The sequence below is a fragment of the Marmota flaviventris genome, chromosome 6 (genome assembly GCF_047511675.1).
Source record: "Marmota flaviventris isolate mMarFla1 chromosome 6, mMarFla1.hap1, whole genome shotgun sequence".
Taxonomy (NCBI): Eukaryota; Metazoa; Chordata; class Mammalia; order Rodentia; family Sciuridae; genus Marmota; species Marmota flaviventris.
In genome coordinates, this window is record NC_092503.1 from 128,553,544 (window position 1) to 128,578,217 (window position 24,674).

The 24,674-nt window shown below is 40.2% G+C and overlaps 4 non-coding genes across 4 annotated transcripts; 3 read left to right on the forward strand and 1 right to left on the reverse strand.

Moving 5' to 3' along the window:
• Window positions 1–3,216: 3,216 nt before the first annotated feature.
• Trnar-ccg (transfer RNA arginine (anticodon CCG)) lies at window positions 3,217–3,289 on the reverse strand. Its single transcript has one exon. It is a non-coding gene; the product is annotated as a tRNA-Arg (tRNA).
• Window positions 3,290–11,350: 8,061 nt separating this feature from the next.
• On the forward strand, window positions 11,351–11,422 carry Trnaa-agc (transfer RNA alanine (anticodon AGC)). Its single transcript has one exon. It is a non-coding gene; the product is annotated as a tRNA-Ala (tRNA).
• A 1,511-nt stretch (window positions 11,423–12,933) lies between these two features.
• Window positions 12,934–13,005, forward strand: Trnaa-agc (transfer RNA alanine (anticodon AGC)). Its single transcript has one exon. It is a non-coding gene; the product is annotated as a tRNA-Ala (tRNA).
• A 5,735-nt stretch (window positions 13,006–18,740) lies between these two features.
• Trnaa-agc (transfer RNA alanine (anticodon AGC)) lies at window positions 18,741–18,812 on the forward strand. The gene has a single exon. It is a non-coding gene; the product is annotated as a tRNA-Ala (tRNA).
• Window positions 18,813–24,674: the final 5,862 nt, after the last annotated feature.

The following is a 24,674-nucleotide window of genomic DNA, read 5'->3' on the forward strand; positions in this document are numbered from 1 at the left end:
TTCCTTTACTGTTTCTTGTAAAGCAGGCCTTCTAGCAATGAATTCTCTGGGTTTTTGCTTATCTGGGAGTGTCTTTCTTACTTCTTCATTTTAAAAATATGAAGAAATATGAAGTGCCATCTTCCTGGCACTACAAGGTGCTCTAGGTCCATCTTGGATGATTCCTGCTCCATTCCTCATTAAAAAAAAAAAAAAAAAAAAATTTTTTTTTTTTTTGGAGGGAATTTCTGTATAGACAATTATGTCTTCTGTGAGCAAGCGTTTTCTTTCCTCCCAATCTATGTATCTTTTCTTTCTTTTTCATGACTTAGTGCATTAACTAGGGCTTTCAGTACAATGTTGATTAGGAGTGATGAGAAGAGATACCTTGCCTCACTGTTAGAATCTGTAAACAAGTCAGGATGGCGCCTGGCAAATGTTAGAGTCTGTAAACAAAATGTAAACATTTTGCCAGAGGGAGTGGTTTGTGAAGTAACGCCACTGAGCCGTTAAGTGTGGAGATTCCTTATTGGCTGACTGCTGAATCGAGTTTATGCTAATTAAGATAAGCTGTGTGGAATGTATAAATACCTCTGTGGTCCTACAATAAACGGCTCCCATTCCTGCTGTATCAATGTACACAAGTTGTTCGTCACCCCCCGGTTATTTTGCTGCAGCCGGACTGCGCCAGATGGTGGCCCGTAGGGGAGCCCCGGGACACTCGGGGGTAAGTTGACGAGAAAAAGCTGCCCGTCCGTAGATAGGACGGGAGCAAATCTGCTCGTCCCTAGGCAGATAGGGAGAGAGGAAAAATGGCGATATTGAGAAAATGGAAAAGATTGATACAGTATGTTTGTGTCTTGTTTTGTCTTGAAATGTTGTATTGTCTTTGTGATGAAAATATGGAAGGGGTGAGAAGTAAATTACTAAGGGAAGGAGGCACCCCAGTGGAACCAAGAATAGTTAGGGCATGTGTTGATAGAAGCCCAGGAACTCTAGTCAGAAAGAAAAAGAAAGTTCAGAAGAAGAAGGATTATCAGAAAAAAAGTTGCAGCAAAAGGCTATTACTGAATACTTTTCGTTACCAGAGGGTGCATAAAACGGCGCAGCCGCTGCCACGTGCCCGCGAGCCGGTCATGGCGCAGCAAGGGCTTTCCAAGCGGTGGCAACCGGCTCTTCCCCGCCCCCCGCCCGGGGAGCCGGACGCCACTTCGAGAGCCCAAATCCAAACCTGTGCCCAGTAGCAGTTTGAGTCCGGGACTCTCCCCAGGGCCATCTGGGGCTGCCCAGGACACTACAGGCGGAAGACTACTGCGTCCCTGAAGTTTGATCATTTCCAAGGCCAGTAACTACAATGGTTCTCCCACACCTGGAAGCTAATGAGTAATGAGCACCATTAAGGCTTATTTCAAATGTAAAAAACCTTGAGGTAATGTACTAAATTGTTTAGAAGGTTGTTTTCTTAGTGGAATACTACAGGATTTTCTTTAGCCATCCGGAGTTCCTGCCTTCATCCCAGTGCCGGTGAAGATGAAGGTGGAAGAATTTTCAGTGTTGCCGAGAACCGGACGAGACTTCTGATCAAGCTAGCTGCCTGCCGAACTTACCTGGACTGTGATTTAAGCTAGCTGCCTATAGAACTTACCTGGACTGTGAACTTACCTGGACTGTGATTTACCTGGACTGTGAGTTAATCTATTGAGACACTGCTTTACCTGGACTGAGACAACAAACTGTAATCTACAACAGATTGTAACTCGGTATCTTTGCAAACGGTGTCATTGCTGGTATAATTTTTCCAAAGGCTTCTTGCATGGAGCCATCAGTTGGCTTAGTATTGTGCATTTTGTATCCTCCCCTTCTGCTTGTAGCAGATTATTTATGGTGTTTGTGTAAAAACCACTATGGTCGTTGTTTAAATTAAACAAAAGGGTGAAATGTTAGAGTCTGTAAACAAGTCAGGATGGCGCCTGGCAAATGTTAGAGTCTGTAAACAAAATGTAAACATTTTGCCAGAGGGAGTGGTTTGTGAAGTAATGCCAGCGAGCGGTTAAGTGTGGAGAGTCCTTATTGGTTGACTGTTGTATGGAGTTTATGCTAATTAAGATAAGCTGTGTAAAATGTATAAATACCTCTGTTGTCCTATAATAAAGGGCTCCCACTCGTGCTGTATCAATGTACACAAGTTGTTCGTCACACCCCCCCCCCGCCGCACCCCCCCGCGCGGTTATTTTGCTGCAGCAGGACTGCACCTCACAACACAGTTTAATGGTGTGGTGTGTATACTAAAAAATCCCTAGTGTGTCTAGGAACAAGTAACTCTCTTATCTAAAAACAATAAAAATTTAAAACATTGCATTATCACAAATTCTGTTTTGATGTTGTTATTGATTATTCAGTCATACACTCTACCCCCCACCCCCAGTATTGGGTATTTAACCTAGTACATTCTAGGCAATCATCTCTACCACTGAACTATACTCCCAACCCTTTTTATTCATTTTGAGACAGGGCCTTTCAAAGCTGGCCTTGAAGTTGCATGTGTGCTGCCAAGCATGGTTAAGGAATAAAATTCTCATATATGCTATGATACATGGTACAGCAGGATGAATCTTGAAAACATTTACTAAGTGAAACAGGACACACACACAAAACAAACAAACAAACAAAAAACCAAATATTGTATAATTCTACTTTTATGAAATATCTAGAATAGCCAATTTCATAAAGACAGAAATTATACTAGAGGTGACCAAGGGCTGGGGGAAAGTAGAGAATTGGAAGTTATTACATTTTGGAAATAGTTTTCATTGATAGTTGTTCAACTTTTTGAAGGTAATTAATGCCACTGAATTTTACACTTAAAATAATTGAAATGCACTGTTTATGTTAAATATATTTTATGCCTCAAAACAAACAATAAAACCCCTGCATCATGCTTTCATAAACAACAAAATTTTGTTTAAAATATTGGAGACTGACCTCCTTGCCTATTTTCTTCGTAGAACTTGAAACTGTTTTGTTCTTTTTCTTACCTTTGTGGAGGACGTGCTTTTTTACTTCTACATTTGTAAACCACTTATCACAGCAAACACTCCATAAGAACTATGAGTGCAGCAATCAGTTAAGGTGACAGAGACAAGAGGGAAAATACTGCAGCAACGCAAATCAATTCTCACTGCGCATTTTCCATCCTTAATTCTTCAGTAGTGCTAGGAGAGGGGAAAGGAAAAACTCCGACCACGAAGGGACTCGAACCCTCAATCTTCTGATCCGGAATCAGACGCCTTATCCATTAGGCCACGCGGCCATCTGGTAGAAAGGCCTACTCACGTAATAGCCAAAGACAATATAACGAGTTGGGGGAAGGGTGCTTTTCTAATGGTAAGGATCCCTCAATTAAAATTTCCTTATTTGAAATTAAAATTCACTAACAATTAACAATTTACAAAACCTTCTAAAAATTGGATCCCAGGAACAATGAAAGAGCAGGTAGTTAGATGGTTCTTCAGTGTGAACTCAGTCTTTGATTAATGATGATGGAAGGACAGGGTAAAGAGGAAGAAATTTCAACCTGGTCTGATACTGCAGTTGTTATCCTTACAAAAACAATGCGGAGGAGCGAGAGAGCGCGCACACAGGACACCTTTGGAGATTGGTAGTCTGAGAACAGTGATGGTGACATTGGAAAATGGGGTTTTGCTGTGGAAGTGCAAGATTGGCTTAAGGCTGGGGAAAAAAATAGGTCACTCATTTAATTAACACTATTGGTTTTATAGGAATGTAGGCAACGGCTGCTGATCAGGGTGGTGTTTTTCTGGAGCCTAGATGACTTCCAGCTTGACACCTCAAAGACTTCTCAAATTTAACTTTGTTTTGACGAGTTGTCAAGATTAACTCACTTGTGGGCTAACCCACTGAGCAATAGAGTTTTGGGGTGAGCCCCACAGTCTTCAAAAGTGTGGGTGGATAAAAGATGAGAAACATTCCACACTAGAAGTAAAGTAATAACATCTGTCTATCCATTTATGTCATAGTTTTGGTTCCTTGAAAATAATGAGTTATTTTAAATAAAATAAATAAAAGCAAAACTTTTCCTTTCCTCAATGTTATACTCTCCCACAAAAAGTTTTCCCCAACAGTTTCTCCTTTTTCCCCCCTACTGTTTTCATATAAAGTGTCTTCTTTGGGGGATAAAACCAAACTCAAATTATTGTAGAATCATTCAGTCAACATTTTTAGAGAGTCTACTTTGAGCTAGAAGTAGCTCAGTGCTCGCACCTAGGAACATTGACCATGGAGTCGGGGTGGGAGCAGGTCTTATAAGAAAATGTTTTAGAATAATAATATGTGCGCTTTCCTGTCGTTTAGGGTTATATAAATTGTTGCAGAACACAAAAGGGGCCAAAAATGCCCCCGATTCATTTAGGAAGGTATTTAACCTTTACCCTAAAAGCTGAAAAGATTGTATAAAGATGCAGCAATTATTAATAAAACACAATATCACCATGAACAAATATGAAGTGCAAAAAGTGAAGAGGATTCTCCTGTCAAATTCAAAACATCTTAAAATTCTCACTTGCTTTACATGCGAGGGCCCTCAGTATGGGAGAAGGTTGATTCTATGATCCCCGTAGATAACAAAATCCATGGATGTTCAAGTCGGTTATGTAAAATGCAAGTAGTCTTTGCATATAACTTATGTACATTGCACATAACTTACATACATTCTCTCATATGACTTAAATCATCTCTATATTACTTATCAATACCTAATACCATGCCTATACATCACTTAATTCATGAGAATTTAGTGCAGCACTTCGCCACAAATTCAAGTTTTTTTTTTTTTTTTTTTTTTTTTTTGTTGTTGTTTTTTTTGAAACTTTCTGGAATTTTTTTTCCAGAATATTTTCAATGGACAGTTGGTTGAATCCACTAATTACCAACCCATGGATACCGAGGGCTCACTGTAAATGGAAACTGGAATCTGTAGGTGACACATTCTATATGTGTGTTGAATGCAACAAAAATATAAGGAATGCCAATTATTAGAGTCCCTTTCCCTTTTTGAAAGATTGGTTTAAATTATGTCATTATTTTTTATATGTCTGGTTCATTTTATCTAAAACCTTTTTCCTTTTAAAGGGCTGTTAATATTTTTATTCTTCCAAATACTTTTTTTCAGTCATTTCCATGGGTCCTTGGATGAGAAGACGTTGTGCCAAGCTGCCAACCTCCCTGCTCCAAGACTTCCTGTTCTCGTTTACTTTTTCTCCATCCTTTGCTTCCCCAAATTCATTGAATCTGGGAGTGAAAAAGAACTTTAGGCGAGTAAGGGAGGTCACAGAATGAAAGTATGTACTCTGGTCTGTACATAATTCTTGACTCTATGCAGGTTACGCAATAAGGAAACTAGATAAGTTACATGGGAGGCTCTAGGATGATTTGAGTCCCCTAAGTATCTTCAGTACTTGTCGATTACATTTACAAATGCAGAAAAAGAGTTAAGAGAAATTAAGTCAGTGTCTCATTGTGTTAGTTAGGTTTTTGTTACTGTGACCCAAATACCTGACATTAACAGTTTAAAGGAAGGAATTTATTTGGGCTTACTCTTTCAGAGGTCTCAGTCTGTGATCGACTGACTCCATTTGTTATGGTTTGAATATGAGGTTCCCCCCAAATCTCCTGATAATGTGGAAATGTTCAGAGTTGAAATAATTAGATTATCAGAGCTATAACCTAATCATTGGATTAATCCAATTGATGAAATAATAATCTGAAAAGACTGCTGTGCTGGGTGGTAACATAGAACATGGCTAGAGGAGGTGGGTCACTGGAGGCATGCCCTGGAAGAGTTTATCCCTGCTGCAACCTCTTTTCTTCTGTTTCCTGGCTGCCATGAGCTAAGCAGTGCTCCTCCTCTACCCCCATGTTCAGCCTCACAATGGGCCCAGAGCAATTGGAATTGGCTGACCATAGACTGAGTCTCTGAAACTGTGAGCCAAAATAAACTTTTCCTCCTCCTCTAAGTTGCACTTGTTGAGTACTTGGTCATGGTGAGGAAAAGCTGACTAACACACCCATTGTTTTGGGCCTGAGGTGAGGTAGGGCATCATGGCTAAAGGGTGCAGGGGAGGAAAGTTACTCAGTTCATGGCAGCAGGAAGCTGAGAAACAAAGGGGAAGGGGATCCTTGGGATAATATGTATCTGGACTTTTTAGCCCAGGCTTGCTCTCATTCTTGCCTTAACTTAGGAGGATTTTTGGCTTGGGGACATTGAGGGACATAGTGTTTTACTGTCCTCCTTTAAGGATTATATAGTAAAAGGTAAACATGCCCAATTATCTGGATAGGGATTTTTAGGAATTCCCTTCTCTTTTCCTTTAACAAAGAGCTAGAGCAGTAAAAGAGCAGGTAGGATGGGATCATTTTACCTTATATTTTCCTCCTTCAGATCTTTGAAAAGAGATTTCCGTGGGAAGTTTCATGTGGTGATGACTCTCTAATGTGGAAAGCAGTTACAGTGATTGGGAGACCAGTGTCTGAGATTGGGGTCCCAGATGACTTCATGGCTGTGGCATGCTTGGTGTCTGGGAAAGTTTCTGTGCAAAGGTGCAGGATGCTATGGCAATCTCTCCATGGGAGGCTCTATGCTAGATTCTTATAGGTTTCACCTTGCTCTCAGGCACACAGCTCCTGGGAATGAAGTCATCAGGGACCCCAATCTCAGACACTGGACTCTCAATCACTCTCACTGATCTCCACACTCAAATGCTGAGGAAATCTATGAGAGTGCAAGGAAAAGATAAATAAATGGAAAGTTAGGAAAATTAGAGGATAATTCCAGGTAGTTCAGCAGCAAATGTGCTCATACATGCAAAAGCTTATCCAGAGGATAGGGAACTCAATCAGACATAGAAGATGATCATATAGGGAGAGAGGGGACTTCTTCCTAAACTGATTTATCAGGTTTCTTTGATCAAACTGGATTTTATAAGGAAGCACACGGATGGGCCTAGGAGAAGTTTTAGAAACCTGACTACTATTTGATTAAGCAAAGAATCTTTGTTAGTTTTCCATGAATTTCATTAATGAATTTTCATCCCCAAATCTCAAAGGTCATTTTTTTGGTCCTCTAACTGTTTTTATTCATGGGCATTCTATTTCATAGATACATAAAAGCAAAGATAGATAAGAGTTCTCCGCAGATTTTCAGACCCAAACATCATAATACTTATTAAATATTTCCATGAGGCTGTCCCATATAAGTATCTTAAATTCTTATCCTATAACAAACATAACTTTCATCCCCTCTGGATACCATCCCACTTCTTGCAAATAAACACCAAACTAGAAAAAATCATGGTTTTCCTCTTCTTATTATTGTGAATAATAACATTCATATTACTCAAGAGTGTGTACAGCAATGTATTATCTGAGTGCAACAGCAAGTCTCTAAATCCTTCTCTGGCTCATATAGGATCTTTCCTTTATATCCTTAAAACCTCTGCTACTTTAAAACTTTAGCATTGTTCTGTTGAACAATTACAGAAGCAACTCATTGGACTTTCCTTAGAGCAGAACAGAGAACAGGGTTTATGATTAACAACTCTCCGATTGTATGCTAACCCTAGCTTTTTCACCGTTTTGTTGTTGAGACTTCTTTTTAATCAATAGCAGTGTGTGAAGAGCAGAAGAACCAGCTATAAATGCTATGAAGAGTATCCCAGAAGCAAGTGGGTTTTAATATCTTTTTACTTGGAGAAGAAAAACATTAATTTGTGTACATATGTATTGACATTTAAACCTAGGTGCTGGAAATAAAAGTCTTCTTAGATGCTTAATTCTAAGAAAATTCATTTTTTCCTGAATATTGTAAATTATAAATATTTGCAGTCTGTGTTTTTTTTTCTTATTCTTTGCCTTGGGTTCCCAACTATATATGCTAAAAGCTGGTGTTTCCTACTGCAGCTGGAGCTGCATAAGCCTAAGCAGACCCATGTCCCACTTTGACACACCTAATACTGCTCCTTCATAATCACAAAGGCTGATTTTCTTGTGGATACTTTCAAAATGCAGCTATACATGACTAAAGAATTTCAAACATATGCTTTAGCAGATGTATCTGAGGAATGCAGAGCCCATCTAGTGACTCTGTGAGCAGTGATATACTACTACTCTCAAAGTCATGATAGTCTCAGCCAAAAGGAACTGGATCTCTCTCTCTCTCTCTCTCTCTCTCTTTTTTTCTTTCCCCTTTGGTGGTGCTTGGGATTGAACCCAGGGCCTTATCCAAGCAAGGCAAGCACTGTATCAACTGAGGTATATCCCCAGCCCAAGGAGCTGGGTCTCTTATGCAGAGGTTCTGAAATTTGGCCCCAGGATTATCAGCATAATCTAGTGTTAAATCAAACTTTGAAGACCAAGAAGTTTCTGAAATAAGGGTTTATTAAGCTGTTTCAGATGCTAGCCAAAAATAAATGTATTCGTCCTGGGGTTAATCCCTTAAGCTACCAGCAGCATAGCCAGATAGCAACTCTATTAGATCTAAGGAACCTGGGTATTTTATAATGAAAATATGGAAGAAGAAAATATAAATTGTTTACATTGAACCTATATTGGGTAAAGATAAGAGGGGAAGGATAGGCAAAGGGCTGAGATAAGAGGATGGTCAATAAAGAGAATTTTTTGCTGCTTCTTGGTTGGTTGGTACTAAAACCAGAATGTGATGACACCTTGATGGATAGTCTTTAACATATAGGAAAGGAATGACAAGCAGTTTTTCTTTTCTTTGTTGTTTTGGCTTGAAACTGTCAGTAAAAATGACCTTCTATTATTTCTTTCTTTTCTCCATACTCTGATCTGTAACATAATTTAGGGCATCTTCAGCTCTAATCACTGGAAATCTGTTAAAACTGTAAATTTTTAGGGTCCACCTGGACCAAATGAATAAGATAATCTGGGGATCATGTCCCCAATTTATTTTTCAACAGGCTGTCCTGATGATTTTGATGCACCTAAACTTTGTGGAAAACTTGACTAGAAGACTCAATGACTGGGCTGGAGATGTGGCTCAAGTGGTAGCGTGCTCGCCTATCGTGTGTGAGGCACTGGGTTTGATTCTCAGCACCACATAAACATAAAATAAATATATTTAAAAAATAAAAAGGATCTATTATTTCCCTTTCATCTACCTTAAAAAAGAAAAAAAAGAATCAGTGACTTCTGCTTCCATACTTTACAGAAACGGCTTTTTTTTCTTCTGTACTACCTGGAGAAATCACATGAGCAACAAAGAGCTGGCACATGTTGAGATCTGTGCATCCAAATCCTATTTTTTTTTTTTTTTCTACCAGGGATTGAATCCAGGTGAACTTATCTACTGAGAAACATCCTCAGCCCTTTTTATTTTGAGGCAAGTTCTCACTAAATTGCTTAGGGCTCCACTAAATTGCTGAGGCTGGCTTTGATGCTCATACCTTAGCCTCCCAGCTGTTGGGATTACAGGCTTGCAGGGTCTTGGAGCTGGCCAAATCTTTATCTCTTTAAAAGAGACCAACTCCCTCAGAAGTCATCCTCCTACCTCTTCTGCTTCCTGCTCTCATATCTCTCTTTCCTTCCTTATTCTAAACTTTCTCTGGGATCCTAGTTAATTTCAGTTCTCATTACTAAGGGAGCTAGGCCTAGTGGTTCCCAAAACCTCCTGGTCATCAAATTCAACTGGAAAAGATTTAAATAACCCCAAATTTCCAGTTCCTCTGCCGGAAATTCCAAAAGCACTCAGTTTCTTCAGTGTGAAATTTGCCTGGAAAGCTTATGTTTTTATTAATAGACCCCCCCACCCCCTGTATTTTCCTTTGGAGACTTCTGCATTGTTGTCTGGAAAGTACTTATAAGGAAGTTGTAAGGGAGAAAAACTTTTTTCACAAATTGCTAGGTTCGTAACTGAGGCCTCCTAACAAAAGGCAGATTAACCACAGAGAACGTCATATGCATTTATTTAATTAATTAAATAATTTATTTATTTTTACAAGACACCGGAACCTTCAGAAATGAATATCAAAGGAAATTGGAAAACCTGTATTTTTATTTCTAGATTTGGACATAGAACATATGATTGAATGGTAATAAACTGAGGGGAACTTAGTAAAGCCTGTTCAGATTCTTCTTGGCCTCTTGTGTCTTCATCCCTTTTCTCCTTGTATAGAAAAGACCTCGTCAAAAATGAGGGTCTTGTGACCTACTTTCACCGGATGATCCTCTAAGTTTTATGGCCCACTTCAGGGGAGAAGGCACCAAAGAATGTCAGAGAGACCTTGTGGTTTTTGGTGTTTTCTCAAATGCTAAATTGCCATATTTTGTAGTTGTGTATTCCAAATCCAGTCAAAGGACGTCGGCGTCCTCTGGGTGCGAGGACAGCCTTCTGTCTGTTCACTCCTTGGCAAGCTGGTGCAGGGCAGCCATCCCGGCGGGGTCTCAACCCGGACTGACTGGCATGGACCGGCAGAGCTGGGAAACGACCAAAGGAGAGATAGGAACTTCCTTCACAGGCATGAGAAAGAATCGAAAGAAAACTTAGAATAAGGATTTAAAATTTGCTCCCCAAACTCATTTATTGGTAGAAAATTGTGCCAAGGATGGCAGACCGCGGAAGTGCCTGGTGTTTGCGCCGAGGAGTGGAGGTACCTAAGGACTCGATGGTTTTCAGTAGCACGGAGGTTTACACATTTAATTCCTTGAGCAGATGTAGTCCATTTTTTAAAACGCCTTTCCTTGGTGAACCTTCTGTTTCGTGGAGGATTCCTCCCGGAAGGGGTCGCCATAAACGCTGGTGAGACCTTGAAGTTCCTTTCTTCTTGTGCGCCTCTCGGGGATTCTCACTGCCCAGCTTCAGAGTTTCCGAGACGCATCCTGCTTGGACTGAGCACGGCAACCTTAGGGAGCCTTAACTGCTGACCGATGCAAACGGACCTTAAATATCCTCCTGTCTTCTCTACACCTGGACCTAAATCCCCATGGCAACGCTAAATCTCTTCTTTTTATTTTCCAACATTATAACCACGATTGTAGGGCAGCCTTTTAAATCTGAGATCACCATCCCAGCCCTTTCCCTAGGGGTGGCCAGGCAGGACGTCCCTTATCCTTCCTGCAGTGCCTGCCGATCCGGCAGTGGGAAATCCCTGAACTAAAACGGGGATTTTCAGCATAACATTCAGTTTTCCTTCTTGCAATTTTCTTTTGGTAGCCACGAGACAGTATCGGAATGAAAAGGGCTCGAATTTTGAAACTGACAAAATGGAATCTCTCACCACTGTCGAAAACAATAGTAACAGGCCATAGAAGTATTTTGCGAACAAGCAGAGCGTGAGGGGGTGTAGCTCAGTGGTAGAGCGCGTGCTTAGCATGCACGAGGCCCCGGGTTCAATCCCCGGCACCTCCATTTTCTTCACAATTTCGGTATCGCTTCGTTTTAGGACACTTTAGTTCTTCTAATTCACGAGGAGAACAAAACAAATCGACTCTCTTTTGCTTTTAATATCGACTCCTTTCTGTTCTAAGGCCTTGGCACCACCTGGGTGGCTGCGTCAACAGGTGAGAAACAAGAAGAAACCAGTGGTAGAATACCCGTTCGCTCGGAATTCCAGAACCTGAAAAACAAGCAAAATTCCAAATTAATAACTCCAGTAATACAGATTACATTTCTCATTATTAGCGAAGAGTAAAAAACACAGGAAAATCTCTTTAGATCCCTTCATTTTCTGAATCGTTCCTTTTGTCCTTTGCAAGAAATTCTGCAATTAAAATTAATATTTCCTTTTTGACCCAAGAATTATTTTATAGCACGTTTTTAACATTTCACTTGTGGGAAGGATTTTGTTTTTAAACTTTGTTTTTAAGTTCTAGTTTTATCCCATGATGATCAGAGAATACTGTTTGCATTATTTCTAGTTTTTATTTTAGTGAGATTCATAAGTACTACAAAGGAATGGTGGTAGGAGTGGTGGTAGTGGGGTCCCTACTGAGCCCAAACATAATGCCCTCTCTTCCCTAGACAATTTCCGAGGGATCCGAAAAATTACAATTTTTTTTTTCTGTTGTATGTGACCCTCGAAGACTGGTTTAGAGGATTTATTCATGCATAATTGACATTCTTTTAATTTTTGATTGGAGAATAATAGGAGTGGAGAAACCCATTATTTACCAAATCACCTATATATTTCTCTCCATAGAAGCGACTTCCCAAAGTTTGCTGAGGGGCTGTGGTTTTGTGGACTGAACAAGAGAGGTCCAGAGCCTCAAAGAACTAGGTAAGTGAACCAGACCAAAAGAGAGGAGGGCTTTAATTCATGTCGTGAGCGTAGCCCCCTCCCTGACATCGCCCTCGCAGAGATCTCGGGGCCAGGGAGAGGGTTCAGTCCCAAAGTGGGCGCCACCACAGCTGGCAGGTCCCCTTCTGCCTTCTCTTCCCAGTCCTAGCCTCCAAAGATCTCGGCACCCGGTTCTGGAGCCCGCACCGAGGCCGATAGAGCCTTGGCAGCGACCGACAGGAACCGCTCTGCATTTATCCTGTCTCCCCTCCTCATCAGGATCTGGTCTATATTTTTGTGTCCCACGCTCTGTGACTTTCTACAGCCCTTTACAGCAGAGGGGAAAGAGCCGGGAGAGTGAAGTCACAAGAAAAAAAAAAAAAAAAAAAAAGTTTCACTCTGGGCTCGGAGTGGCGGCAGAAAAGTGACAGGAGTGGAAAGGTCCCACTACCGAGAAAAGAGGCTTTTGGTCTAGAATGCAGTTTATAGGTCTCTCAGTGAGGCGGAACACAAAAATTAGATGTAGATTTCGGAAACAGCGAAATTAGGTAGAGTGAACTCCAGTTTACTCCTGTTTTCTTAAAACGTTATCAAGAGGCAGTGTTTTGTCTTGAATATATTCCAGAGAGGTGGCAGGTTAGAAGGGGGTGTAGCTCAGTGGTAGAGCGCGTGCTTAGCATGCACGAGGCCCCGGGTTCAATCCCCGGCACCTCCAGAGTTTTTCCAGGTTTTTCACTGCTTTTCTGACCCTTGCTCAAACAAAGTAAACCAGTTTCACAATGGTTGGCCATTAATATTAACCGCCGCATTTCTGTTCAGGCTTGTTACTACCTAGGTTGGCTGCATAAGCAAAATGAGAAAAACATGGAGAAGACTTGGCAGATCGCGATTCCGAAACTGCCTTGTCCAAAGTGACAAACCCGTTCATGTTTGGTTCCAATTGGTATTGTTTCAAAAGCAAGAAAGAAAAGATAAGAATGGAAAGATTCAACAAAAGAAAACCACGAGCTCTCCATTTCCCTTCATTTCTTTTGTGTGTGTGTGTTTATTTTTTATTTGTTCTTTTTAATTATACATAACAGTAAATGTATTTTGACATATCATACATACTTGGCATTTTCCTTAATTTCTTTGGTTTTCTGAGCCGTGGTTGTCCCGATCAGACTGAGAACTAAGCAAGGAAAAACGTGGAACCGTTTAAACTGGGAAATTGAGTCATTTTCATCAATGAAAGTAAGGCGTCGTCACGCTTCTGCCGAAAAATAGCTTTACTGGGAAGAACATTAGGCTTGAGATCTCAAAGTTCACAGATCGGTTTCCAGTTTTGTTCGACCTTCACTCTTACCAAGAGGTACAGACTTCCTAGACTGACAGAAATAATTTTACCTAAGACCGCTGCGCCCTCTATTGGAAAGAAATGATCCTTGGATCTTAAGAATGGTGGCACCTGAGAGGTTGCTGGAAATGCAGAATCTTATCTCCACCTCAGAACTATTGAACTAGAATCAGCATTTGAACAGGATCCTCAACTGAATCATCACACATTAAAATTTAAGAAACACTCGTTTGAATGCCAAGACGTGGGTTAAAAGGGAGTATACAATAAATATAGTAGTTGTATTTAATTTTTTTCTGAGTTCCTAATGTAGAAAAAAAATTGTAAAAATATTTCTATTGCTGAACCATTTTTTTAAATCTTTGTTTTATTTGTTTATTTTTATGTGGTGCTGAGGATTGAACCCAAGGCCTCACATGTGCTAGGTGAACACTTTACTGCTGAGCCACAACTCCAGCCTGTTTTCCCCTCTGTGATAACATGATATTCATTAATAATTTTTAAGTCACTGTGTATGATTGAAAATGAAAAAATCCATTTTCTTTTTAATGAAAAATTCAAAGTTTTGGGCTTGGGCTGTAGTGTATGAGGCACTGGGTTCGAGCTTCTGCACCACATGAAAATAAATAAATAAAATAAAGGTATTCTGTCCATTTACAACTTCAAAACATTTTTTTTATTTCAAATTTTCGAAGTAAAGATTGTGCTAACTTATAATGTGACCTGGAAAGTCTATATTTTTGTCTCTACAATATTTAAAATAAGATCTTTTATTCATTTCAGATATCAGAACTGCTTCTTCCCCACCACTTAGCACCAAATCTTCAGGAACTTTTGTTATTAACACTGCTTTTTGTGTTTTAAACAGTGATTGATTTTGAAGATTCAAAATCTTCTGCAACTATAATGATGATGTAAACTAAAGGATACAGCTAGAGTTAGGAAATCCCTAGTTCCCAGTATGGATAATATCAGATCACTTCCTTTCCAGTCAAGTTATTAGGGCATTTTTTTTTTTTTTAAAGAAAATAAATTCTCAAAGACTTTCTTCCTCAGATTAAGATGTCTTGGCTTTGAGATTCAATGTTCCAAAGAAAGATACAAAGCTAATACTGAGGAACCAGACTCTCCTTGATGGGAGAAATTTCTGTTCTGTTGATATATTTACTTTCTTCTTTCTTATCTTGAAAATACAGTTGAACAACGTCTGTTTGCCACTTATACCCACTGTGTCAGGAGAAAATTACCGACTGGCTCCCACCAAGGATATTTGTCATTTTGCAAAAGGAATATAGTCAAAGCATGAGAAAGAATACCATGAATGATTAACATTGTTTTTCTATATTATTGTACGGTTCAGGCATAAATGGAAATATATTTTATCCTTCCAACTGTAGATTTATCTAAGGAAGCTCTTCACTGAAATTTAAGGGAGAATAGGATAGGGAAGCAAAAATCTAAGAACTTGGTCTGAGAAAGCCAAAGGAAATATAAGATGATAAAAATAATTCAAAATTTATATGCCAATATAAACAAATAACTTGACAAACTGAGGTGCTTATGTAAAAATAAGCAGTGCTTAACTATGACCCATGTTAATAGTGACTCCTTTTAATGTACATTGTAGACAAATTCTGAAATTTTCTGTATTTCATTTTGAGATCCTATCCTTCAACAAGCTCATTTTTCTACATCCCCAGCCATCTCCCCATCCCCATCCCCCCCCCCGCCTCCCCCCCCCCCCCCTTTTTTTTTTAGACAGAGCCTTTCTGAATTGCAGAGGCTGGCCTAGAATTTGCCATCTTCCTACCTTCGTCTCCCAGATTGCTAGGATTACAGTCTGTGTCACCGATGGGATTACAGATATGGGCCACCAGCCTAGCAACAAAAACTCATCTTTTATTGAGCTTTCTCTAGGAAAAATTAAAGATTAAGAAAATCTGAGAAGAAAGATTGCATGGCTGTATGTGAGACCCTTTGTGAATGTGTGATACGTGGCTTTTGGACACAATTATTGGCTGAGTGGTAATGTGGAAGCATATGTTATCCATTAGGTCATTACATAAAGTAGTGCTTAAGGGCTGGGGGATGTGGCTCAGTGCTTAAGTGCCCCTGAGTTCAATCCCTGGAACCAAAAAAAAAAAAAAAAAATGCTCTTGGGGTATGAGGTATGGCGCAGTGATGGAGTACAGGCCCCAGGTTCAACTCCTGACATCCCCAATGCCCTCCTCAGGGAAACACATACTCAATGTCCTACTTCTTTTAATATATATATATTTTTAGTTGTAGGTGAACACAATACCTTTATTTTATTTTTATGTCATGCTGAGGATTGAACCCAGTGCCTCATGTGTGCTAGGAGAGCGATCTACCACAGAGCCACAGCCCTATCCTACTTCTTTTTATTGCCTGCTCAAAAAAGAAGTAAACAAGTGACCCAAGACATTCATTTTAATGCTGAAATTTAACATTTAGATTTCACGATCCACAAAACCATTCAAAGTGACTGGCAGAGAGAAGCGGCTTACATACTCTACTAGTTTCCAATGGCTGGTATAACAGATAACCACAAATTTGGTGATTGAAAACAACAGAATTTTTTTTTCACATTTTCTGGAAACCATAAGTCTGAAAAGAATATTATTAGGTGTTAGCTGGCCTGTGGTCACTATGAAGGCTCCAGGGAAAACTTGGTCCTTGCTTTTTTATAGTTTCCAGTTTGAACTTTGTCAATGTTTCTTGACTTGTGGCTGCATCATTCCAGTCTCTGCCACCGTGGTCACACTGTGAAGTCTCCTGCCTATTTCTTATGAAACCACTATGGTTACATTGGACGTATCAGGATAATAAGCGTGATCTCCCCTTCTCAAGGTCTTTAACATAATCACATCTGCAAAGATACTTTTTTCAATTAAGGTAGTAACATTTGCAGGTTCCAGGGATGGAGGCCTGACATTCTTAGGAGTCTGCTACACAGAAGATTCCCTATATTCAAAAACAACAAAATGTGCCCACCACAATAACAAACTTGTCATGTTTACTTCTATTTTCTACCATTATTGAATAAAGGAAAAATATTTTTAAAAAAAGAGGAAAAAGCCAGACCCAAGAAAAAATTGCTAGTTTTCTGAGAATTTCTTAGGATGAAGAACTGTAAGTCCTCCTACAGTTTTCTCAACTCCTCTCTTCATTGCCAAAAGTTTGGTCCAATAACAAATCAGAGGGTATACGAATACTATGTTAGTGAGTGGTTCATGCCTCCACAAAATGATGTTTGTCAAGGAGCTAGAGCACTGCCAAACATGAACAATGAAAGAGAGAAAAAAAAAAGAATGAATGAAAAAGAAAGAAAGAAAAGGAATCTGCTCTAAGTGAATTAGCTTACATGAGCCAAATGCTTTTTTGTCCTATCCAATTTCATTTTATTACTAATCTCAATTTTCTTTCTTTCAAAATCTCCAAAAAAAAATCATGCCTGATGGTGCTGGGGGGAGTGTGATTCAATGGTAGAGCTCAATATCCCCCATATCCTGAATTTGACCCCCAGTACCAAATAATAATAAAATAAAACCATGTCTTGGAAATGTCAGTTAACATCAAACATGTTACTATGATTTTTATGGGCCAGGCTATATATCAGGGCAATGACCAAACAGACTCCATTTTACCTTGAGACTCCATATCATGTAAGAATTGAGAAAACTCCACCTCTGCCATCCTGATCCTGCTTAGCACACCCTGCTTAGAAATGCAAATGTTTCTATTCTTCTTATACAATATAAAATTATTCTCTTTTTGGTCTCCATTTTTCTTGGACAAATGTATTCTGTCAGAGAATATCTGTGTAGACATTAGTAACCATTCTTTAACTTGTACTCAACTAGGGTCATTCTGACCCACTTACCCTTCTGCTTATGATTTTAGATCTCATGATGTTTATGGTTTTGAATCATAGCAACAGTCACTTATGATTAATGTGGTTTTGGACTATAACAGTGTACTCTAACCCTTGGAAGGGGTCAAAGGGTGTAGACTTGCAGCTTGCCCCTTGGTCCGCCAGTGGTGAATAAAGATGTTTCCATCTCCTGCTTTAAGATCGATTCTGTGGTTTATTGCAATATCACTATAACATAATGAAGTGGAAGAAAAAATATTTTTCAATTTATGTGTCAGAATGGAAATTGTTTGATGCAAATAAGAAGATCAGGAAGGAGGAGAGGAGAAAGGGAAGAAGGAGGAGGAGGAGAAAAATAGTTCACACAAAAGTCTATAACATTTTCACTATTGTGAAAGAATGGCCATTTCATTTGCTGTCTCCTGTTCATCCAATCACTTCTACTTTGTATTTTCCTGACAATGATCAACATTTCTGGTAGGATCATGGCCTAATTAAAGAACTTCCAGGATGTTATAGTTTCAAACCCATTTCTCTCTCTCTCTCTCTCTCTCTCTCTCTCTCTCTCTCTCTCTCTCTCTCTCTGTTTTTGCATGAACAATAAAGAGGGAAGGGAGTTCTGTCAATTTATAGTTTCAAACCCATTCAGTACACACACACACACACACACACACACACACACACAAACCTGCTACATAGAGTTTGCTGCTCTTTTTGTCTTAACAATTGGAACAAATTTTCTTAGATTGATTTGTTTTTTTTTCTCTTCACTGTGGTTTTGTTTTTCTTTTGAAATGCAGTTAGATCTGCTTGTACTTGTATTCAATTTGAGGGTATTTTCATACACACTTGAGTCAGTTTTTTTTTTAAGCTATGTAAAACATTAACATGTTTCCAAGAGTGAAATGAATACAGAAAGTTATAATCAGAAAAACTGTAAGGGAGTGTTTTATGCCAAGTCGCCCTCAAGTGATAGAACGAAGCAACTCCAGGCAATTTAATATGATGGGGAGCAGACCTTGGGGCAGGTTGTTCATGGGCTGACCACAGATTAGGAACAGTATCTTTTTTCTACCGTTTAGGTACTTTCTCCTGTGTAGTAGTGTCTAAAAGATACTGCAGGTTATATAGAATTTAGAAACAGCAGAATTGAAAACAAAGTTGTAAAGCCTCAGACAAAGGTGGTCCTCAGATATAGTAACAAACAACTGGGTGTGCTGGGGGTATAGCTCAGTGGTAGAGCGCGTGCTTAGCATGCACGAGGTCCTGGGTTCGATCCCCAGTACCTCCACTTTTGACTATCCTAGTCACATTTATGGTGTCACACTAACAATCAACTACAAACTTATGACAAAAGAGGAATAGAGCAGCTGGTGGGGAAATGGTACTTCTATTTTCCCAAGGGAATCTGCAGTTTTCATAAAACTTTTATGAAAAACAAAGTTTTTCATAAAAACAAATAATGAATTCTTCATCTCTCAGTCACAATGGGCTCCTTATCAACCACACTCTACTTATCTACTTATCTCCTGGCATGTTTCAGATTCTAATATCACATTGCTAAGCAAAATTCCATACGAGGATCATCTACAACCATCTTAATACTATCTTGTTTTTTTTTAAATCTACTTTTATTTTCAGCACTATTTTATGCTGTTGAAGGGAGTAAAACAAGTCACTTGATCATCCACATCCATCAGAAAAGTAGTCTTTTACCATCTGCAGAAGCCAAGCAATCTTCTTCCAGAAGTCTTCCAGAATTTCTCCTCTCTTTTTCTCATTCTCCAAGAGCTTTAACTATCTGCTGTCTACCAAGTGGGTTCAAAGCCAACTGCAAAGTCAAAAGTCACTGGACTTGAGAGGAGCTGAACTACATTGCCTCTGTGCCTTCACTAAGGCCAAGGAGAGAACCCTGCACATGTTGTTAACACCGATTATACAGTGACCCTGCCTTTCCCTGGGAGGCAGGGTCACCTCCTCTCTAGGAGGTTCTTCATGGTCATTTGTTTTAAAAAAGTTTTTTTTTTTTTTTTAGCTGTAGTTGAACACAATACCTTTATTTCACTTATTTTGTGTGGTGCTGAGGATCAAATCCAGTGCCTTGCATGTGCTAGGCAAGCACTCTGCTGCTGAGCCACAATTCCAACTTCTCTTCAGTGTCATTTTGAACCATAAGCAGGATTCAAGGAGTAAAGGAGCTGGTTGCAAATACCATAAAGAATTCTTCAGGGGAAAGTTGAGTTTAATAGGCTTATTTTCTAAACATTAGATCTAAGTGGAGCAAACCAATGAGAACTTACTTTCTCATTTTTTCAAGAGAAACCTAATAAAATTAGACATTTCCACAGTCTCCAACATGTGTAGTCTGAAAGCTGCCAGAAGATACATCACTTCTACTCAACACAGGCATGCGGGAAATTGAGAAATCCCAGCAGCTAGCTGAGAAGCTACCAATATCAGCAGTTCCTGGGTGGCAAACAAAAAACCAACCTCCTGTGTGTGGCCAAAGAGCTCAGCCTGTCTAGCGACAGAAAGAGCATGACAACTGGGCAAAATGAGCCAGATGATCTTCTGGGACAAGCCCATCTCCCTAGGGACAAAAATGAATCTACCTTCTTCACATCTGGAAGAAGCAAAGGAGAGATGTGGTTCTTAGACTCACTCCACCACTCACCCACCCAAATCCTAATGATCTTCTGGAGGCTTTTCCTGGACTGTTTCCCCCCACCCTCCCTCACTCTCTTTAATTGTTCCTCCTTTTCTTCCCTGCTCCTTCCATTTCCAGGCCAGCTGGCACTCCTGTCGCTCCTCCATCTTTCCCCCAGTTTACTCAGAATGAAGTTTTCATAGTAGTTCAGTGCACACCTAGAACATTTACACTTAAAGTTCCATATTAAGAACTATAGATGTACAGTGTAGTTAGCAATTTATGAGTGTTCCTGTTGCTCCACATACTTAGCAACACATTATCAGTTCTTTTAGGTTAAGCAATTCTGGTGAAGAGTGCTTTTTTTTTTTCATTATCCTTTTAATTTGCATTTCCCTGATAAAATATGATGTTGAGCACTTTCTATATAGCTGTTTTGGGCATGTTCTTTCATGATATGTATGTTAATTTGCTATTTCTTATTGAGTTTTTAGTCTTTTTCTTAGTGCTTTGTAGGACTTATAAACATAATTCCAGAAAAGAATCCTTCAAATATACATTTTTAAATATCTTCTTCCAGACTGGGGTTCCTCTTTTCTTTTTAAGGAGGAGGAGGAGGCTTCAAAAACTTTTAAGTAGAGGAAAGAGAAAAGATGGGGAGAGATTGAAGACATAGGAGCAAGTTCTGTTGAGGTCAGAGGCGTAGGATAGTTTTCAAATTTGATTATTCTCCCATTCAGTTTCTGAAAAGTGAGGACAATGATGACTATGTAGAAAAGGCTGTTGTAAAGATCAAAGGAGAGAGGGTTGGCAGATGTGAGAAGCAAAGATGGCAGTGTGAGGAGCACCTTGGCTATGTGGCTGTTTGGTCTCTGGGTCTGGGGTGGGCAGGCCCTGGGGAAGCTGATTTCGTCTGTTGGATAATGCCAGAATCTTTATCACACAAGACGAACACTTTCCTGACATTTAGGTGCTTTTATATTTATCTCAAAATAAAATTCTGAATTCAGGACACGGCAAGTATTTCTATGTTGTCTTGTAGAGTGGGTAGTCCTGCTTCTTTTATCAAGCCAATTCCCCTACTGAAATATGGATACCTTTCTTCACATTATCTTCATGGTTTGGAATGAAAAAGACTGCTTTTCTTTGGTTCCACTTTTCAGATTGAACACAGAAAGAAGCCCTTAGAGTTCAGTTATCCTGCTGACTTCTTCATGAAGGAAACAGCAACTGATATGGGTCTTCTGCTGCAATTTGTTTAATTATCAAGAAACTATTTTGCAAGCTGAATGCTGATGTTTAATTTGAAACAGGTGCTTTTATGGGGGGTTACCTCTAAGCTATTTGCATTGCCTCTACTAGGCCTTGAAGCCAAGGAGATTTTGGTCTGGCATTGCAAATCATTTTGTGGCTTATTATGCAAAGCACATGACCTCAGTCTTCCCTCAGTTATGGAGGGTGCTCTGTAGATGGAGAGTTGGGTGTTACCCTTTGGGCATGGACAGCCCACTCCATGTTTTCTTTGGTGATGAATATTCTATGGAAAAGCCTTTGTGTATCCCCCATATAAAAATAAACAAATGTGGGTTCACTCTCTCCCTCCAGTGTGGAAGTAGGACTCTTAAGGCTGGCCTCAAACTTGTGATTCTCCTGCCTCAGACTACCAAATCACTGGAATTACAGGCCTGCAGCATTGCCCACTGGCAAATCAGAGTTTTAATAGGGACTATCATCTTGTTTTTTTCATTTACTAGTAATCTTTAAAACCTCATTAATATTGTTTTAACACTTAAAAAAATCACTTTCACAATTCCTGTACAACACAGTTCTCCACTTTTATACCTGCTAAGAAACACATCACCCAAAATTTAAACACACATAATTTCCATTATTCTGAGTCAAAAATCCCATCAGGTACAGCTGTGCAATGGACATCAGGCCAAAAAGGGAATGGAAGGACGGGCTGAAATTCAGCTTGACCTTCTTTGGTGAAGCCATCATTTAGAGTCGTAATGTCTCAGAGCATAAAGTTCTTGGTATCCCATAAATATTTATTAAACACAAGGGACAAATATTTATTAAACACAAGGGACAAAAGGAGAAACAGATATGATCCAGAAGCTTATCATTCTCAGAGGTCATTGAAAGTTGCCTTAAACTTTGGCATTTAGAAAAATTCCCCTTACACTAATACTCTTAAAATGAAAAAGCATGACATTTACAAGGTCCCCGGGTTTCCAGAAATGTCTTTACATTCCAGTAAAGGCTATATAAAAATTTAAGAGAAACCTCAGTAATATCCCGGGGGTTATAAATTTGGTAACTGGCCAGATCCCAAGCAACAGTTGTCATTGAAGTGCTGGCCCCAGATGTTTCGCTCATAGGCTCTCTATGGTTTGTTTTTGATACACTTTCCCCGGAGCTAAATCTTACTCAAGAATTACATCAAGAGCTGAGGTCTAGGCTGGTGGTGTTCAACAAACCCGGAGTGTCATTGATCTTTGTTGGCATCACCATGAACGGAACTGAAACCATTGTGTGTGTGTGTGTGTGTGTGTGTTTTCTGGGGGATAGGTTTTTCTTTTCTTTGATTCACATTGCACAAAAAAATCCAAGCAAGAGTCCTACTACTCATAATTGAAGTCAACTGTCTTAGGAAGTGCACCCACAACAGCTGTTGTGTATGAGGTGAATACTCCATGGGTCGAGCCACCAGAAGTTTGTGAGGTCGATAATCCTCGTGTCTGGTGGAAGAGGTTTGTATACATAACAGAAACAATAACCAACATTATTGGAGGAAGGAGAATGAGAAGGAGGAGAGAAACGTAGGGCAGAGTGGATTCCTGCCTCCTACAGGTTGTGAGGGGTATTGCGCCCGCTCGCCTCCTGGTAGAGAGATCCCTGGGAGTCAGTGGATCAGAACAGCAGCTGGAGGTTTCGGCAGGAAGTTTCTAGTTTGTTGAGCACTCTGTCCGCTTGCTGGGTTTCTGCTGAGTGACAGAATGCGCCACTCCTTTGCCAGGAAACTATTTTTCTCCCCGCCGCCCTAGCGCAAGTCAGCCCTTCGCCATTTTCCTTGGGACTCAGCAGAGGAGACATGCTGAGAGCCACGGCTGAGTCTGTATGGCCCCTGGCATTTTGCCAACAGTATTGATTGACAGGCGCCTCTGCCTGTCCGCCTCTGCCGCAGTCCGGCTGCAGCAAAATAACCGGGGGGGTGACGAACAACTTGTTTACGTTGATACAGCAGGAGTAGGAGCCGTTTATTGCAGGACAGGAGCAGTATTTATACATTCCACACAGCTTATCTAATTAGCATAAACTAGATACATCAGTCAACCAATAAGGAATCTCCACACTTAATGGCTTGTTTTTGTTACTTCTCAAACCACTCCCTCTGGCATTTTGCCAGGCACCATCCAGACTTGTTTACGAACTCTAACATTCCCCTGGCAAAATGCCAGGTGTTATTTTGACTTGTTTACAGACTCTAACAGAGACAGCCAAGTAGGCTGACCCTGACTGGGCAGGAGCACAGCCCAGCAGGAGGAAGTCCCACGCTAGCTGACTAGGGTGCGCGCGCAGCTTTAGTTTTCCGGCGCTAACTGGGAGCTGCAGCCTGCTGGAGATCCCCGGCGGAGAGAGGGCGTTGGCTTCCCGGCCAGACGCTGGAGTGTCAGCTACATGACCCCTCGGTCTCCAGTCCCCAGCAGCCCGCGCCGCAGCAACGCTTTTCTTTCCTCCCAGCTCGTTCGATATTAACGGTCAAGAGAAGCCTGAGAGCAGTTGGAGGGCGCACGGTCCTGCGGGCGCCCGGAACCCCGGCCACCGTCGGCATCCGGGGCCTGTTTTTCTAAGTCATGATTCCACCACTTCCCCGCCTTCAGTCCGGTATTTGTTTTTCGGTCTCGCTCTCGTAATTCAAACTTTCTCTCTATCTCTGAAGCTATTACTTAACTCATGCCTTATGAATTTATTTTTAGTACTATTGGCAGAGTCTCCTAAATTAGATAACTTAATCTGGTGCCTAGGTTAGAAAAGACCCTTACCCATGAAATGCTGAACGCATCACTTTCGGGTTGTCTTCTGACGGTGGTTTTCTTTCGTCAAATCCAGCCCCTAATATTTGGTTGAGCACACAACAATTATGAAACGTTCTAGGAAAAAGTGAAATTTCAATAGCCTTGTGTCTCTGGAAGAAATCAAAAGAATCCGGAACTTGATTTCTTGCCAAGAACTAAATAAATTTCAAACCATAAATGAAACTACTTGTAGTTATCTAACACTGGTTTCTAATCTTTTGCCTTCCGTCTCAAGTCCTATACTCTAATCTGTACACCCCTCTGGTTCCTAAGTGTCTTCTGCCCAAAGCACACTGCGTAAATTTCCTTGAGACTAACTGCTACCACCATGACCCTCAGGAACTGGGGGAAACAACAAAAACAAAAACCCTCAGAAAAATAAACTTATTTCTAGTTAGATACTAAAAGGCAAGGAAACAGCGAA